Source organism: Pristis pectinata, chromosome 14 (genome assembly GCF_009764475.1).
Source record: "Pristis pectinata isolate sPriPec2 chromosome 14, sPriPec2.1.pri, whole genome shotgun sequence".
In the NCBI taxonomy this organism is placed as follows: Eukaryota; Metazoa; Chordata; class Chondrichthyes; order Rhinopristiformes; family Pristidae; genus Pristis; species Pristis pectinata.
This window is the reverse complement of record NC_067418.1, coordinates 52983268-52999275: the sequence shown is the minus strand read 5'-3', so window position 1 is coordinate 52999275 and position 16008 is coordinate 52983268. Positions and strand designations below refer to the sequence as shown.

Below are 16008 nucleotides of genomic sequence, written 5' to 3'. Positions count from 1 at the left end.
GAAGGGCGCATTTTTCAAGCACACGGACAATTCGCCAGTATAAAGTGTTTTGAGACGTCGAGTGATTCCGTGACGGAACTGAGAGAACTCGCAGAGGAGGTGCAGTTTTCATTTACGCTCGAAATTTCGGGAGCTCGCTTTTCCCGTTTCACCCCTTTCCGCTGACGGATACGAAAGTTACACGCTGTCTCGGTGCGGTGTGTGGGGCGAGCTGTTTCAGTGTCGCAACCAACTGTGAATGAAGCAGACTACCTGAGGCAGACATGACGTTCACTTCTCTGTGGGTCATCTGAGGCACCACACGGTTTCCCTCATTCTCAGCAGCAGTGTTATGACGATAACTTAATAAGGGTCCAGGTTCCCAACGATATGAAAAAGGACACATTGCATGAGGTGGGATGGTTTCGCCGATCCATAATTAGCCTGTGATTCTTCCTCTCATTAGCTGACAGTAAGTGAAGGAAGGTGATTTACCTTCATCTTTCCTTGATACCTTTGTGGAGACGTGTTGAGCTGACAGGTGTCGCAGACGGAAGTTTGAACAATGTGTCGGTAAGTAAGAATCATTGTATTTAATTGCCTGCAGTTACACGTTCACCGGACCTGAAACATCGTTTGAAAATTGCAATAAATGAGAACAGTGAAACTCTTCAAATGGCTGCCCCACCTTTTCATCCAGAGATCCGTGGGAAGCAGGATCCGCACCATGAAGGTTCAGTCATGGTACTGCAGCTCCTCATTGAAACTAAGTACAGTGTGATGCCGCCCAGAAGTCTACAGGTTGGGAGCCGGGAAATTAGATTACGATGTAGATACAAGAGAATGCAGATGCTGGAATCTGGAACAGTACATAAAATGCTGGAGGAACGCAGCTGGTCAGGCGGCCTCTATGGAGGCAAATGTTCGTCCAGCGTTTTGGTTTCTGCTCCGTACATTTCCCTCCATGGATGCTGCCTGAATCTCTGAGTTCCGCCAGGGTTTTGTGCGCTGACTGAGATTAAGATGTCGAAGCAAACTCTCGCTTGACCACAGTTAACATAAAGCATTTCGTAAATTATTCCGGGAAACGTTAGATAAACTGGTTACAGCGATTTGTAGTCACCCCACTGGATAAATATTCCGTCTAAAATTACGTCAACACGGGAGTCTGATCGAACAGCAAGACACGTGGTATCAGAAGCAGAACTTTCAGCATCCTACATGAGCTGCTCGGTCGGGATGATGCTCTGCTGTACAGATGTCAATATTATTCACACTGGGAAACATTCTGCTGTCGCTATTCACAGCGATATTTAAACTGTTCAATACATTTTGTGTCATCGAGAAACTATCAATTAAACTGACAGTCGAAAAGGAAAACAAAACTGAATGCTTCCATATCGGAACAAAATGCGAGAGAACCGGCAGTTTAATGTGTCTTGCTCACAGCAGTTATGAAGTAGTGCGGAACATTCCTTCAGACAGACTTCTCCATGTTAATTTCTAATCTGTCCGGTATCGTTTGCCTAATGGTGTTCTGCGGTCCGTATACTGACCCACTCCTTCGCTGTCGCCTGTATTTCATGACTTGGGCATTCTCAGATCGATCTATCTTCGGTCCAAAGTCGGCGGCCTCATACATTGATCTCTACCGCTCTGCACTCAATCATTCCTCACGTCCATTCTCCAGGAAGGTTTCTTTTGCACGCACTTCTCAATATGTACACTCTGTTCTTTCTTCACAATTGAACTAGTCCACATCCATTCGGTGTTCACCTTTATGAACATCGAGAGGAAGAAAGGCATGAAGGACAAAATCGGTCGTCACCCATCTTATCTCGACTTTTCTTTCATTCTCATTCCACCAAACTTCGTGAGAATTTCTCATTGTAAACATTGCTTTTCACGAATCACAAAATACAACGGATTGCAGGACGGGGGAAAATGGGGTCTTTGCAGTGTTCAAGTGAACACGTTGTGAGCTCAATATCCAAACCAACAGCCGACGACGAGGGTGGGACTCGAACCCCCGCGTGCAAAGCACAATGGATTAGCAGTCCATCGCCTTAACCTCTCGGCCACCTCGTCTGTTCTGAAACAGCGAGCATTCTTTACAACTCCGACAATCTTCTCCCATGTTCCACCCATTAATTTTTACGTTCTATATTTTATTTTGATGCACGTTTCTTGGTCATCTCTTTCCAGAACTCTATATCATTCCCAATCCCAAGGCATACTTACCTTTTCCCGAAACGTTTTGAACATTTTAATTGATTCAGTATAATTTTAATTGCTCCTGTCCGTCATAGTTTAAACTCCGCTCAGTTGTGCTTTTGTGCTTTGCGATTAATGTACTACATATTGAAATAAATACATACCGCGACCTATCCGTTGTCATGAGATTTATTGCAGTTCCCCAACCTTCCCCAGACAAACTGCCACTGCCTCCCGCATATATTGCTTTGCTAAATTTCTGTCACAGTCAGCTTCAACCTTATTTCTCCCGACGAATGAAACATTCAATCCAGTTGAGAATCTAGTTTTCAGGTTGGAAGCTGTATGTTGAACATCAGGAGACATCCGGTATAAGAACTGTGCCGTGTAGTTTATATCGTCTCCCTTTCGGTATTATGCTGAAATGCGTCAGGTCACACTTCCCATTATCGGCAGAGCGAACACAACGACGTCCCCCAGTTCTGGATAATGCAGGATGAGGCAATGCCTGCAGTGAAATGGCAGAACGAAAGTGATGAATTTGTCCTTTATAAAATGAAAGCAGTGTTATGCATTTGGAAAGTCCACACTTTTGCAAGATACAATGAGATTCGCCACATTTTGTTTCGGAAACGGGTTGCGCAATTAGTCATAGGGTGAAGTGCAAAGACAGGCAGGTTTAGAGGGATATGGGCCAAACACAGAGTAATTGGACTCGCTTCGATCGGCACTTTAGTACACATGCACGTGTTGGAATGAAGGACCTATTTCCGAGTTGTATGACTCATTGAGATTTTAGAGTTGTGGAAGGAGCAACAGTTGCATTTAATTCAATAAGAGTCTGGTTTTGACTGCTTTACGTCACCTGATTTCCAGGAAACGGAGATTTCACATGTTTTTCCTGGTTTCGACCCAGGGGTCTTTCGCGTTTTAGGCAAATGTGAAAACCACCACATTACAGAAACGCTGTCCATCGCAGCAGCAAAACCAGGAAGGCCAATGATCAACACACACTAACAGATGGCTGGGTGCGTCTGGCACACGGGTCTGACGGCTGAAATGGCTGGGAAAAATGGGTTTCCTGCAGCAATAAAGATTGAATCCGCCGGACCATTTCCACTGAACCCAACACCTGGATATAATCCCGCCACTAAAGAAGGTGGCTCCCGCTGAATCAGGACCGACTGGCTCAGCTCTGTCTCACATTCCGCTCAGTTACGTCCATCGTCCTTTCGCTGAACCTGCAAGTCTTCCGTCACCTCACCGTCGAACTCTTCCACTCCTGCAATATCTGCATTCTTCCTGTTTTCAGTCTCTCTCTCTTTCTACCTCTCAACTCTCACAAACATTCTCATTCCCCCCGCCCAACTGTCCAACACACCACTACCCCTTCTGGGCCGTGGCTGAATCCAACATTGACATCAGTAGACTGCTGTATTTTTGTGAAACAACGGACATGGGGATGGGACGGGAGAGTGGGGACAGGATTACAATTGATCTTAATGACGGGGAGATTATCGCGGAGGGCGATAGGCCAAATAAACCACAAGATAAAAGACATGGGATTTGTGGAAGGGCAGTGTTGTTCAATGTCAGGAGATAGAACGGAGCGAGGCAGAACTGACGCTCAATGGAAGAAAACAGGGAAACCAAAGAGGGGGAGAATCATGATTTGAAATCGTTAACTGTCAGTAGTGGGATTCGAACCCGCGAGTGTCCACATGTGGAATGATTCCGCCATGGAACATAATGTACTTACACACTGAACTGCATTTTCATCCCTGTTGCAAAGTTGAACCGTTCACTTTTCCTGTCCTGCCCCTTCCCGCTGCCATATACAATGCGGTCCAGCCGGCTCAGTGAGATGTATGCAGTGAGCTGTTTCAGGGTTGAAATTAATTGTGAGCGGAGCGAACTACCTGAGGCTCATATAGCGTTCCCTTCTCCGTGATTCATCTGTAGCACCACACGGTTCCTTTCATCAACTTCAGCAGTACGACGTACCATCCGACGGGGTTGACCAAGGAACGAGTGAACAGAAGGAGTGAATAGAAGATCAGGACCAAGTACAGTCACGAATTCGGTGCTTTTATTACAGAAATGAGTGAAGTAACAAACGATGAAAATTTGGAGCCCAATCTGTATTATTACACAACTTTGTTCCAAATCCCAAGAAGACTGAGAAATATAAATTGTCTCCTGATTAAGGATCTACACATTTCCGTATATCGCTTCTCACACAGAGGGGAAACAACAAATTGGATGCAGTTTATTGTTGCTGGACTTTGGATTATAGAGTCACCACTGAATCATAGAGTGCTGCAGCACGGAAATAGGTTCGTCGGCCAACACGTCTACTCGACCTGATCTTCAGCCTGGTCCCATAACCTTGCACCCAGACCATATCCTTCAAAAGCCCTCCAATCCATGGATCCATCCAAACTTCTCTTAAATGTACAATTGAAACCGCACTTCTGCCGGCATCTCGTGCCGCACTCGCACCACCCTTTGAGTGAAGAATTTCCCTCATAATTCCCTTATATATTTCACCTTTCACGCCAAACCTATCTTCTCTTGTTCCAGTCTCACCCAACTTTAGGGGGGTAAGCCTGCGTGCATTCACCCATTCTTTACGCCTCATAATTTCGTATACCTTCCGAAGATCTCCCCTTATTCTCTTGCATTCCACTGAATAAAGTCCTCACCTATTCGACCTTACCCGATAACTCAGGTCCTCCAGTCTCGGCAACACCCTTGTAAATTTTCTCTGCACTCTTTCAAACTTATTGATAGCTTTCATGCAGGTAGGTGACCAGGAAAGTACAGAATACTCCAAATGTGGCCTCACCAACGTCTTGCAGCACTTCAACAAAACATCCGGGAGCATATCCGCCTGATATACTGAACATAACATTACATCAACACTTCACCATATCATCACGGACCGATCTTTGAGGATGACCAGCTTCTTTCCAGAAATAGGTTCTGTCAAAACAAAACAATGTTTTCTCTTTTGCGAAGAGAGACCGGTGACGTTAACGATTCACATACAACCTGATAACACACTACGGCAGATATAGTGTGAGGTAGAATTGAAACCCTGGTCTACTTAAAATTGCCGATGGAATATGAGTGGCGTCGACAGCGTGTATTAATCACATTCACCAAACGGGTCTTTGGTCCCAGGGAACGTTGCACGATTTCACTTCAATTAAAGCGTCAGACGAGAGAGAAATCCCGTTTCCCAAGCCCAGCAGGTTTAGACGAATGTTAGGGAAAGCATGGATTCTGGCACCGGTGCAGAGACGAAGGGAATAAAATCCAGACCTGCTTGAAAACCAGAGCTTAGACTGCAGAGGGTTTGCAAGCGTCAGTCCCAGAGAAATGTGTTCCCGAAGGTGAACGAATTCAAACCATCAGCCACGTCCCTCGCTGGAAGCGATTTCATGCCGGTTGCATCCCGTTACCTTCTGTTCCCAACTCCTTAAATTGAAAAAAAAGGTTTCCATGTCCGCAAAACTAGAAGCAGTTGTAAAACACCAGCGATTGATTAGTGTGTACACTCTATTTGACCTATGAGGAATTCTGCTGAAGTTGTGGTGAGATCAAACATAAATAGCGAAGCTGGTGGAAAGGGTTTTGAGATGATGTGAACGGACACGAGGAAACGTTCAGTAAAGAAATCGGGATTGGCTCTGCGGAGCTTCCCTTCCTGGATACGGTGATACAATGTTTAGAAGTAGACAGATCAGTGAATCTGTAGAAATGAATAGAATCTGAAGCAATTACCTCGCCAGCAGACGAACAAGGGAAGTTGATGCAAGTTACATTTGATTACTGCAACTGTTGGACGGTGCGAGGGTTCCATGGCTTAACTGGTCAAAGCGCCTGTCGAGTAAACAGGATATCCTGGGTTCAACTCCCAGCAGAGCCTTTCATCTATGGGGTAAATTGCCGTGTGATGAAGGCGCGATCCACGAAACTACCGACATTCACGAAGCTGCAATCATAAAATTAAAACAGATCCGAAGAAAGGAACAGAATAAATAAAATGTTTCCAAAACGATCTAGGTCTGTCAGTGTCTGTGGAGCGAGGAATAGGGCGAGCGGTTCAACCAGATGCCGGTTCCGATGACTTTGTAGTCTGTTTACTTGCGTTTTTGCGGTGTGATGTTGGTTTAGGGTCACAGTCGTTTGCAAACGCGGCGGTGTCCTGTGAACTTGCTCTGATCCTGTTGAGGAAAGATCCCACACCACGTTGCACAGGTCTTTTCGACTCGAAGGCCGACCATTTCGCTGTGTATTTCAAGACATGGTAAAAACACCGTTGCAGATATGAGTTGGAATGCAGATTAATTCTGAAGCCTTTTCCACCCATTTGGACTACTTGTCCGTAAACTCGAACACTAAATCAGGACTGTTCTGCAGCCCTGCACTAATGTCATTGACACTGTCACAAATGGAGGATCGTCGTAACGTTGATCTGTGATGTTTGGATTTTCTTCTGCAAGACATTTACTAATGCATGTTTAATACGGCAACAGCTAAACGTGGGTGCAATGGGTGTGTACCCAATGGCAGGATTCGAACCCACGCCTCTGTAGAGACTGGAGCCTTAATCCAGCGCCTTAGACCGCTCGGCCACACTACCACACATCGAAATTAATTTTCGTTCATTGCATATCAATGCTCATTGGTTGAACACGTTAATCTTGAAAGTGTTGCGCCCTCCGTGTGTGCTTTGAAACTCCCTGTCCCAGATACAGTGTTTGAGGCTTGATGCGGCTTCTTGTTTTACAACCCATCCAATATCTCCTCAACGCAGACCGGAGAGAGCAGTGGTAAATGGTGGTCACGTCAGACGGCAAGGTGGCAAACCATGGGTTTCTCCAGACGCCAGTGCACGGACTAATTTTCACGAACATACTCAGTGTCGACATGGGATTGTAGGGTTACATGTATGTGTTTCGGCGGATAGAAAGAGTGACAGCATCATCGTATCTACCGATGTTGTTACGTTCAGCGACCTTTGGCCAAGTAGACCAAGATGACCATAAAGAGACCTCTCAATGTTCTTCATCTGCATGAAGCAAGCCCATCCTCCGCGGCTTTATGTTGCATATGAAAGTACTTACCTTGGCAGCGATTCTGGATAAATCTCTTCTAAAGCCTCTCTGGAATATTCATAGCCGTTCTGAAGTGTGCGAACAGATATGTGCACAAACGTCCAATATTGTCAGAAGTTGTTGTGAAGTCTTTATGATCTTATAACGTTTACCCGCTGTTGACTTCTCTGTGAACAGCAAAAGATGCACCACACCGGAAACTGTGCCTCTGAATCCGGGTCGCAAATTTAAGATGACCGTTTAGAAACGGGTTTCACGTGGGGATTAGGTGCCAGATAAACTGGGGTCCTTCCATATTGTGAGGAAATCCAGCCAATCCCGTGAACGTATCATCAAAGACTCAGTACCAGCAGCATTTTACCCGAACAGTTTGCACAGAAACGGACAACCTGAGAGAAAATTATCACCTCCTATCCGTCATCAAGTGAACGATTCAATTATTTCAAACCTTGACCTGGATTGGATTTCCGGATTATCGCCATCAGATGACGTCATCACCCACTAGAATTCGGATCCTGTTTATCGTTGTAACCAATTCCGACAAAATACCGACTCTGGTGGGACTCGAACCCACAACCTTTGAATTACTGAGTCATACATAATTAGAAGCACACGCTGACCATTGCGCTACGGAGACCATAGTCACCTCCTTTGGTGCATAAAGATAACGTTACTGATGAAAACATCGCATCCCGTCAAACGCAGACTATTTACTGGTCCCTTTCGTTCGTTCACTGAAGAAGCTACAAAACCAGTCCCACAGTTCCCATCCTTCTGCAGCAACAAATTGCTCGATAACATTTTGCAAACAATTTTGCAAGGGAAGACACCGTTCATTTCTCTCATGGCGTGTTTGAGGTGATGTTTTGTTTGGGTATTTACGGTATTTTTTCTTACAGCTCCTTGCTTTCAACCTTCAACGCCCCAAATGTCCCAACAGATACCCAGCTTACTGCTACTTTGGTGCAAACTGAACAACTGTAGGAATTCAGCGAATCAAGCAAAATCTGTGAGGGCAGAGGGACTGCTGAGGTTTCGGGCTGAGACACTGCATCAGGACCGAAAGTGTAGAAGTGTGGATTAGCCGGTACATGATGCTGAGCGTGAGGTGCAAGGCAAGAGCTGGTAGGTGATGGTTGGAACTAGGTGATGAGTGGGATGATGGGTAGATGGAGCCAGGTAGGGGGAGAGATGAGTGTAGGTAGTGTCAATAGCTGGAAGGTGATAAGTTGATTAGGCAAATTGCTGTCAATTCTGGAATCTAATAATTAAGGAAAGTCATCAGAGGAATCAGTTACAGGAGACATGCTGAGCAAGTGGGACCAGTGTGTAAGGGAATACGAAGCCCAGTGGGTTAAGTGAGTGTGCGATGCACAGAGAGAATCGGGTGAAGAGGAAAGAAACTGGTTTCCGTGTTGGCTGATCAGGAGTTTTGAAGAACGTTGGCGTCATTACACGAACATCCATGTAACAAAACCGAGGAGTATACATTAACTTGTACCAAGGTGTGTACAGTAAACACCAGAAAATTTTCTTCATACAGCTCAGCGCAGTTACCGTTCTCAGAAATAAAACCGTTTTTTTTTTCTCGGTCGAAAAGCGAGATTTCAGCTTTTGGCAACAAATGGCGACAAATCAATCAAAGGTAAACGCAACGGTGTTCAAACGGAACAGTCCGCGACGGCGTGAACAGGACGGCGTGGATATTTCACGCGGGGATGGACCACACAAAAGGCATGGGATGATCAATCGGAATCTGCATCAATATTAGATCAAAGAAAGCGAGCAGTAGATCCGCCGCTGCCATGCCCACCAGGTAGCGGGTGACACATCTGGAAAGACCTCACTTTCCCTGAGACAGGCCCAAAATCGTCACCAGCTTGGCTGTCAGAAAACCGAACGAGTAGACAAAATAATGGGACTAATGAGTACAGTGTCAGAATTCCTGGAATAAAGATCTTGAAGAAACAAAGCTCCCCGTGATAAAATTAAATTATAGTGTTGACCAGCAAGATCGTAAGGAGGATGTCATTCTCCCCATATCCAATCACACATAATATTACCTGCGTTCAAATCGAAAGCAAAATCAAAGGTTTATCCGTCCATGGCTGTGCAATTGTCGATTCTGTAGTTGAGGTATGAAGACTTGAACCGAACGGGATATGATGTTTTTTGGATTTATTGTGTCAAACACGCTCCTAAAGTTAATCTGAAACAAGTAAAGTTGATACCTGCTTTGAAGTAGGAGATTAGCACATGCATACTTTCAAGTTACCGTTGTTGACTATTCATTGTAAAGATGATCCCAGTCATTTGGGGACAAATATAATTTCCGGCAACTGTTGGCGATTTTATTGTGCCTTTGACGTACAAGTAGGTCTTTCCTACTTTGGATGATATAACTCTGGACGCCTGACCCAATTAACGTGGGGTTACAATTGAAATTAGACCAGATATCCATGAATTGAAGTATGCTTGTACTAATAAAGTGATGGACGATTCAATGTATTCGAATAACAACAAATACATCCAATTGTATGGCGATGAGCTGGAGTTGGAAGACAGCCATTTGCAGTCTCACCATAAATCATTCCCCATCTGTGCCGAGTTGCCCTGGCATACTGTTCTCTTCCAAAATAAAATTGGAACACAATCCAGAAAACAATAAAAAGAAAGGCAAGTAAACACATCTGGAATGAGAACTGCAATCCTGTTTTAACCGCACAGGACAGGAGACAGTTGGTCCATTGGCGCAATGTGTGACTGGTACTGGATCAGTTTGACCATTATCAATCATCCATTTCCATTTTGAAGTATACCACGCAGTCCAAATCCCTTTTACTGGACATGTTCAGTGATCTAGTGCATACACAAACACACCAGTATAATCTGAAAAAAATGAATCAGAGCAAACATGCAGTCCACCCTAACAATAGCCGATGTCTGTCAAATCATATCGTAGTGAAAAAAGAATAACACGTCAGTTTCTGTTCAGTTGCACCTGGCCAACGGGAGTTTCAATATACCGATCAGAGCACGGACCTGCGGCTTGTCAACAGCCCTACACTGAGTGTTGGTACTGGATGGATCGACTCTCCGTATTTTGGGACCAACTAGATATTACAGTCGCACATTTAAAGGTAATTTATTGCACAAACGGCTGATTTACTAACTTACTCGAGATCCCAAGAGCAGCCAGGATAGGATAATAGAGCTGCTCGATTTCACAAAAGACATCGGTGATCTCGAAATAAAGGGACATCTTCCAGATTTCCTGGAGTTAATTGCCGTCAATGTCGTAGGGAATTCTATAGCGGAAAATAGAAGGATTCCTATATTAATAGAAAAGGGGAACCTCACAAGTGGGACATTTGGAACTCATTAACCTGATGTCGTTCACGGTCACTGAAAAAAAAACAAGTTTTAATTAATCCCTTTGAGCCCTGAGTATTTATCACGCAATCTAACGTCTAATCAGTGAACCGACCTCTGACATAAAACATTGAGGTCACCACGTGGTCGAGTAACAATGTTCACTCCAACAACTGCTTTCACCTCCTGTCATCTGGATTACATCAAACTGCCCAGCACAGTTGGCCACACCTTATTATCTCGCTGCCAATTACGGGAAATTTATCACGACTCCATCACAACTTGCTGCTCAAAACACGTCCTTCTCATTCCACTGGTATTTCGCCCTACGTCGGAGACAACATCACTCTTTCAAATGGGCCAACGAACAGAAGAAACAATTGTTCTTTTATTTCGTTCTCACGCAATCTTTCAACTGCTTCTTCGATATTCCCCAGTAAAAACTCACTCGTTTGATATGGAAAATGAGGAGAAGTATTTCTTCCTTCATAGTTCACTGCTTAAAAGATCATCGCTGAGGTGTATGTAAAGGGTACGGCGCCACCTCACCGACTGACGAGATTCTGTCAGCTTCAACCTCTAAACCTTGAGTGGTCCACAGTAGAAACACTTGTTCTGCCGTCCGTGTTTCGCAGAGTGACCCAGAATGTCACGGACCTTGCAACAAGTCAGTGGTTAACCTCCGGGGGCAGGGAATGGATGGGGTGAAGGCACAATCGAATTTGCAAACTGCGACCATGAATGCAGTGCTGGGGACGGAAGGCCGAATGGTTTCGCGGCTCATTTCTTCTTATTTTGTTGCTGTTCTCCGTCGTTCACATCAAACGACTTGGGACCGTCTCCGCCGTTTTTGGATTCAGGTTCGCAGTTTGCATGTGACCATTCCAGAGGAAATTGCCAGCTTTACTCGCGACTCCTGCATCAACGCTTTATGCCATGATGCTGCTTCTGGAGGCACATGTATTGCAAGAATATCCAAGTGGGCGATGGAACCAATGAGCCCCTCCGTGTGACGGACGGATGACGATCTGTATTTCAGGCTCCAAGTGAATAAGTAGGCCAGGTGAGTATGACCTCCAGTAATAAGTGAGCAAAAGTCGTGTGAATGAGGTGGAAGTGTGAAATTAGAATCCCCAGTTGTTACGGAGCAAGGACTCTCCCAAGTTGCGCAGTACTCGCATGAAGCGATCAAAACTGTTTGGAGGCACCTTCAATATCTAATGGTCCAGTCTCCAGCGAAAAAGAATTCCAAAGATTCACCAAGTTTCCATTTAATATAATTTTCTAACGCTATATGTCTCGTGTGGTGGAATTGTAGCGGTGGGTGATTTAGACGGAGGATTCCAAAGGAAGAATGAGGGAAAGTGGGGAGCAATAAGGAGCTAATTATCGAGTCACGGCCACATGCAATGTGCTTGTTCTCAGAGTCTTGGGAACATGGAACCTGAGTACATCATCGTCATAAGAATGGTGACATAAATGAGAGAAAGCCAGTTGTGCTTCTGATGACCCACGGAGATGGGAAAGTGATGTCTGCCTCAAGTGGCCCGCTTCACTTACATTTGGTTTCGACCCTGAAACAGCTCATTCCAGGCACCTCACCGAGCCAGCATGACCTCTTTTTATCTGTCAATGGGACAGTAAGACAAACAAGGTAATACTTCGAACTTCTGTGCCGCGATGAAAACTCCGCTGCATCCGCAAATTCTCTTAGTTCCTTCATGGAATCATTCTATGTGTTGTAACACTTCAAATCGGGTTGTCTTCTGGGTGCTGGAAAAAAGAAGCCCCACCTTTTTCTCACTTTCTCACAAACCCCGGACCGCATCATCCATGATGCTTTTTCCTCGGTTCCTGAGAAGGATGGACCCAATGGATAAAGCGTCTGTCTTAGGTATTGCACGTGATGGCATCACAAGTTTGTAGGTTCGAGTCCTGTCACGTCGTTTTACCAACCTCTACTGTGTGCATCCAGTCTGTCTCTCTTCACATGTGCAACAAGCGTTTTAGGCAGTTTTTGTAAATCCTCATGTGAAGGCCGAGTGTCACGTGCTTCGCAACACCTGGTGCACAAAACAAATCAAGTGTTCCCGCCCAGATTGAACAGGTGTGTAAGGCGAACGTAATGACCACGACACCACAGATACAATGGGAAGCGTCCAACACTTCATTTACTTTGCCATGCTGCTGAGGACAGACAGAGCTTGTTGGATCGCCGTGAATTACAACCTCTTCTGCCGCAAGCAACAAACACAAAGTCTGGCCCATCATTCCTCTCCTCTTTCAGTCGGGGAATGTGCTGTGTGCTTATAAATAACGCAGTGAGATACAACATCTCTGTCACTCTGACTTCCATTTGTCCCTTCAGGATCAGCCTCCACACCTCGCGGATAACTCGCCGGTTTCTCTGAGCTTTGTCTCCACGGATCCGCGCGTCGCCAGTCTCCGACAATCTCTTCACTTCCCCTCACCTCGGCAACGAAGTTAATAGAAGGACGTTACTGAGGCATGTGGCGGATGAATTTGTGGAGGCCGAGATGGTAGTTGGAGGGGCGACGCGTGAGTTATTGGGGCTTCTTTGGTCGTTGTCGAGTCATGGGATATGGAAATAGACCTTCCGTCCCATCCAGTCCGCACTGTCCATCACATGAACAATCACACAGACCTTTCATTGATCATATTTTATTTTCCACATTCCAGTCAATGTCTTCCAGGCTCAAGCACTAACCTGAAAATCAGGGTCATTAGAGAGTGGACAATTAAATTGCCTGGGGAAAAAAATTGTAGCGAAACATTTCGTAACGCAAGTCAGCGTCTGAAAGGGGAACAGTAAGTTGTGCATGTTGCACCAGCACCGTGTCTGTCAGATCAAAACCGCCGTCGAATACTCACAAATTCTAAACGGAAACTTATTGCAGCTTGTCAGCGGAATGGATGGAGAGGTCCTCTTTTCAAAGGGGCCATGGTGCAGCAAGTCAGCAAACTGATCCTATGGAACACGTGAAACGTGATGTGGAGTTCTGCACAGGAACAGAATCGGCCCCACTGCAGATTTCCATCTTTCAATGTGAAAAGTGAGATGTAATTTCTGAAATGTGACATACAACATAAATTCCCCAAGCAGCATTGCGATGGAATTATGACCATTTTGTTTTCACTTTCCGCTGACTGGATCAGTGCACCGCTTTGTTATTGTTTATTTCTCATTCAGAAAGCCTATGAAAGCCACCACTGGCCTGCTGAACATTGGTAGCAATTCCTCTTTTCACATTTCCCTTTAAAGCTGAAATGTTTGAAGAACGACACAGAGAAGACGTTTGAGAAAGAAGAAACGTGAATAGGTACGAAGGGGGTGAATTAAAAGGGGAAAAGTCTCCGTTCAAACAGAGCTACATCCAGCAAAGTGGGGAGATTTCAACACCATTTCTCTTCCAAACTTGAAGTAGGGTTGAGTTTTGGTGGGCAGAGAGATTTCCCTCATCAGACAGGTCTCATTCGCTGAGTTTATGAATTAAAAGTATCGATTGGCTTCAAGAAAGCGAACGCCATTCACTGTGTTGTGAATGTGGATAAGGTGCACCGAACGCAACAGCAAGATAGGAGTCATGGCGTCTCGCACGTTGGTGGGGCTCCACTTCAGAATCTGCATCCAATTCCGCGGCAAAACTTTTGTCACTGCGTTTCTGTGCTGGACTGGAAGCAGAACAGGCTTCCTGAAACAGCCAGAGGGATGGGGAGTTTAGTTACAATGTCACATTGCAGAAAGTCAGCTGTGACTGTCCGCCCAGAGAGCAGCATCTCAAAACGCACAGGTGAAAGTTCGTAGCTTGGCAGTGGTGGGACTCGAAGGCACGTCTCTACAAAGACTGGAGCCTAAATCCAGCGCCTTGGACTGCTCGGCCACACTACCACTGACCACGTGCTCTCCAATTCATTGTCTTTCGAGTTTCACTTTCCACAGAATGCATGGAAGTTCCATTCACGAAACAAATAGAGAAAGGTGATAGACGGTTGGAGAAGTGACTCTCTCTCTCTCTCTCTCTCTCTCTCTCTCTCTCTGTGCATGTGCGTGTGCGTGTGCGTGTGTGTCTGTGTGTGTTTGTGTGTGAGTGAGCGAGGGAGAGAGAGAGCTCATGAAAAAATGAAAGAGGTGGGTTCTGCAATATCAGGCTGTGTCATTTAGGATTGTAAAGTCTCTGTTTCATTTCTCTGTAAATTCGATTGAGCTTTGAACGCATTGCTGGTGCAACCTGTCACGATACTTCGCATCTGGTCTGCCACATAGGAAATAAAGGTGGTGCTTAATGGTCGCATCCATTGATGAAAGATCGGAAGCAACAGGTCCGGTAAACCGATGGTGACGAGGAAGGAGATTGCGTCAGCTATTTCTGAACCAACGTTTGAGGAATTGTAGGGTTTTCAGCTGAACATTTTCGTTAATTGGATTGCGGTAAAGACAAGGGGGAGGGAAAGAAAAGTGCTGACTTAATTGGACAAACGAAAATTCCACCGGGAGAAAAAACAACATGCTAAAGCAACAAGAAGTGACGCGAAGCGGGTTGAAAGAAAGAACAAAATTGGGAAAATCACTGTTGTGTTGGCAGCGAACAAAAAAAAACAGAACCAGGTGAACTCCAATGCTGCGGACAGGTTTCAGACCTTGAGTAAGAGGGGAAGTTGTGAGGCAGAACTTCAGAAAACCCAATCGTTATCGCGGTTCGACAAAATAATTCCTGAAACAGCGAGATGGTCGAACGAAGAGAGATGAAGCGGACTGTGGCTGCACCTACCGGAGCTCGAGAGATTTGAGGTGATCTCATTACCTCCGTTCCTTCTGCCAACTTTTGGTGATACTTTGTCGGAAACAGGTCTTACGCGTGATGAACGAAGGGTATCTTCAACTCGCTTTGTGAACTTGCTCATACCAACAACAGTGAAGCGGTGCAGCGTTTCTCAGTTGAATACAAGCACTCAACAGCATGTCCAACAAGGACAATAGGAAATATAACATCTTAGTTTGATGGTGAGTTTGAGAATCTCTCAGTCACACCAGAAACAACCACCAAAAACCACAAGGCTCGAACTCACAGCCTCGGCATTTCTCCACGGTGTACTGCCATATAAGTACCGCGCGCTATCCGATTGCGCCACTGGAGCTCCAAAGAGTAAACCGACGCATTTCGGTGTCAACACACGGGTTTAGGTATCATGAAACAGATTTTAGTTCAAGTAAAGATCAAAATGAACGTTGTTTTCATAAACGTTGGGGGACGGGTTTCACGGAGCAGCAATTATTGGAGCATTAGCTTTCTGAGCG

The 16008-nt window shown here is 45.3% G+C and overlaps 1 non-coding gene across 1 annotated transcript; it reads right to left on the bottom strand.

Annotated features, from left to right (window-relative positions):
• Positions 1-1985: 1985 nt before the first annotated feature.
• On the bottom strand, positions 1986-2067 carry trnas-gcu (transfer RNA serine (anticodon GCU)). The gene has a single exon. It is a non-coding gene; the product is annotated as a tRNA-Ser (tRNA).
• Between the last annotated feature and the right edge of the window lie 13941 nt (positions 2068-16008).